The sequence below is a fragment of the Crocuta crocuta genome, unplaced genomic scaffold (genome assembly GCF_008692635.1).
Source record: "Crocuta crocuta isolate KB4526 unplaced genomic scaffold, BGI_CrCroc_1.0 scaffold318, whole genome shotgun sequence".
NCBI lineage: Eukaryota > Metazoa > Chordata > Mammalia > Carnivora > Hyaenidae > Crocuta > Crocuta crocuta.
In genome coordinates this window covers 1049567-1052380 of record NW_027531425.1, presented here as the reverse complement: position 1 = coordinate 1052380, position 2814 = coordinate 1049567, and positions in this window count along the sequence as shown.

The window sequence follows — 2814 nt, the reverse complement described above, 5'->3', positions numbered from 1 at the left end:
TGTAAGTCTGAAAATTCCCATTTGTTCTGCCAATAGTCCTGAGAAGCCCAACTACGGGTCTTTATTCTTTCTGTAAAAATAAAAGCACTTTTCAGACTATGTGATCTTACTATAATCCTAACCATCTTCCCTGCTTCCCCACCCCACCTCCTCTAGCCAGCTTGATCCCACTATTTCTCTGAGGTCCCAGGAGGCAATGTACAGGTAGCACAAGGGACTCAGTGGGTCTCTCAGAGCCTCCTTCTAAGCCCTATCACCTCACTTGACTTCCATGCTTCTTCCCTCCCAGTCTCCAACTTCCTCCTCTCCCCAGCAGAGTTAGTAGAAATAAATGTTTAGCTTCTGCTGCCAGAGCGTATCACAGTGCGAAATAAACACGGATGCCCCATCTACCCTGACAATGTAATTCATTTACTGCAAAGGGATATAATAAAGTCTGTTTATTACAGCAATTAACAGAGCAGCATTTGCCGGCATGCTTTTCAGAGGCAACCAGAAAAGCGCTTACTCCAGGTGCATAGATTCGGGAAACCATGCAACTTGAGCCACACTGAAACCAATTAGACACTTAGTAAATGCATCCCAGCCACCCTAGAAAAATTAGCCATCCTGGCGTCAGTTCAGCTGAGGCACAGCCTCAGTACAGGAGTCCAACACAGTATGAGTGCTGCTTTGCTGGGTTAAGACCTGGACCAGTCTCCAGGGTCATGGTCTCCAGGATGTGCATGAAATGGTTCCCCCAACTCAACCACCCCAACTGCTGGATTTAAATCTCATTGACGATCAGAACATATAGGTGGGGAACGTTAGCACCATTGACTTTCAGGGTACCACTGGGGTGGAAATGGGGACATAGGCAGAGGACCAGAGGCTGGCCCAGGGAAAAGGAACAGAGTATGATCAGCTCCAAGAAATCCTTTCATTAAACCCTGACTTCAAGAGCATTGTCAAAATTTAAGACCTCAAGCGCCTGGAGAGAAACCTGGCTATATGTGGGGGTGGGTAGGAAGGAGAGGAACCCAGGAGTCTGTTTTCCAGCCTGGAGGGTATCTGCTAACTTGCTTTGGGCATAAAGACTGGACAAAGACACGAAGTCACATTGTCTTGGTTCTTTGGTGGAGGGGCAGAGGGAAAGGGAAGTACTGGCTTAGATTTCCCAGTGATGATAAGTGTATCTGATTCTTAATTAATCAAACTTAGCTCTCCCCCGCCTTTCAAGGGACCAGGAGTTGGCTTTTATCAACAGGACATTCTTTGGAACGAGGTCTGATTTTCCCAAGAGAAGCAGCAGCCACCCCACCCCCACCCCAACCAATGTCGTAGCCATGTAGGAGAAACGCATCCAGAACAACAGCTCTTCGTTTTTCCTCTGGAGCAGCCTCTCAGGGAGAGCATGGGGAGTTCTGATCTCCTTGAACACATGAAACAGAGCTCCTAAACCAGCTAGAAAACCAAAGGCTCAAAAGCACAGAGGCAAACCACTGCCAAACAGTTCCCCTAGTTGCGGCACGTGTGACCCAGTGGGCTCCCCTTTTCCTCCATTACTCTTTTTTCTTCTCAGGCCTCTGGGAGAAGATGCTGCATTGAAGGATGAGGGCAGAAGTCTGCCTGGCCTCTCTGGAACAGAGAAAGTCAGGGCTTTGAGCATCATGAACAACGGGATAAAAATAGCAGCGTTGCCGTGGCAACGGAGGCTGGGAGAGTCCTGAGGATCTGGCTGGGTCCTGTCGTCTCGCCTGCAGCCTTCCTCCCGCCTCTCTGATGGAACACAGGATGACTGAGGGAGGAGGAAAGGCTGCCCAGGAAGGGCAGGGAGACAGACCAGTAGCCCACTAGGAAACCCTTGCACTTCAGAGCCTGGAGTTGCTGTCGGGCTGCCCAGCCTTGGGGGCTCCTGGCTTTTGGAACGCCTTCCTCGGCATAATGAGTTCCCGCAGGGATGCCCTAGGTAGCTCCCCAACCTCACCCTCCCAGTGGATGGTCCTGACTTCCCTGTGGATAGCCAAAGCTTCAGTTTCTTCTTCGTGATCTGTGACTCTGATCCTACAGGGATTTATAGAAGGAGGCCCAGGCTGGACGGGCCACACAGCCCAACACAGTAGGCACTGACCTCAGGGTATGGCTTGGGGGATAGAGGATTCACTTGGACCAGCCAGTCGCCCTGCTCCTAGATGGTGCAGCCACATAGGCTTAGGACGCCGTCTGCATTGGGAACAGGGCGATGGTGATGACAGCTATCTCATGCTCTTGCTCTTGTGTCAGAGGGATGGAGCGTTCATTCTTTGAGAACCGATTCTGGTTCTTGGTTCAGATGGTGTTGTCAGACCCATCCCCTTCTGGGCACAGCAGCCACCTCCAGGGTGAACACCAGGCTTTCTGGGCCAGCCCACCGGGAGCCCCCCCAAAGGCAGCAGCCAGAGGTCTCCTTCTCTGGTGAAAGCCCATCTTCATAGTTGTAAACCAAGTGTTTGTCTCCAAATCTGGGCACATCTGATACAAAGTGCCCTCGTAACGCGTGTCTTCCTATGAGGTAGGGAGGAAATGGGTCTTGTCACCACCTTTTATCGAGTCTGGGAGAGAGGAAGCAAGTCACTGAGGCCAGGAGCCAGCCATAGCAGAGCACTGGGAGCCCGGGGGTGGTAGCTCTCCATCCAAAGATGGTCGGTCATCAGCCCATCCCACCACAGGCATATCCCAAACCGCTGGGAGAATGTACATTCATTCTGTAGCCCGGGCAGATTGCAGCCTGATGCACTTCCCCTTGCAGAAGGCAAGGTAGTGAAGGGAGGCTGGGGGGGGGGGGGGGGGGCGCGG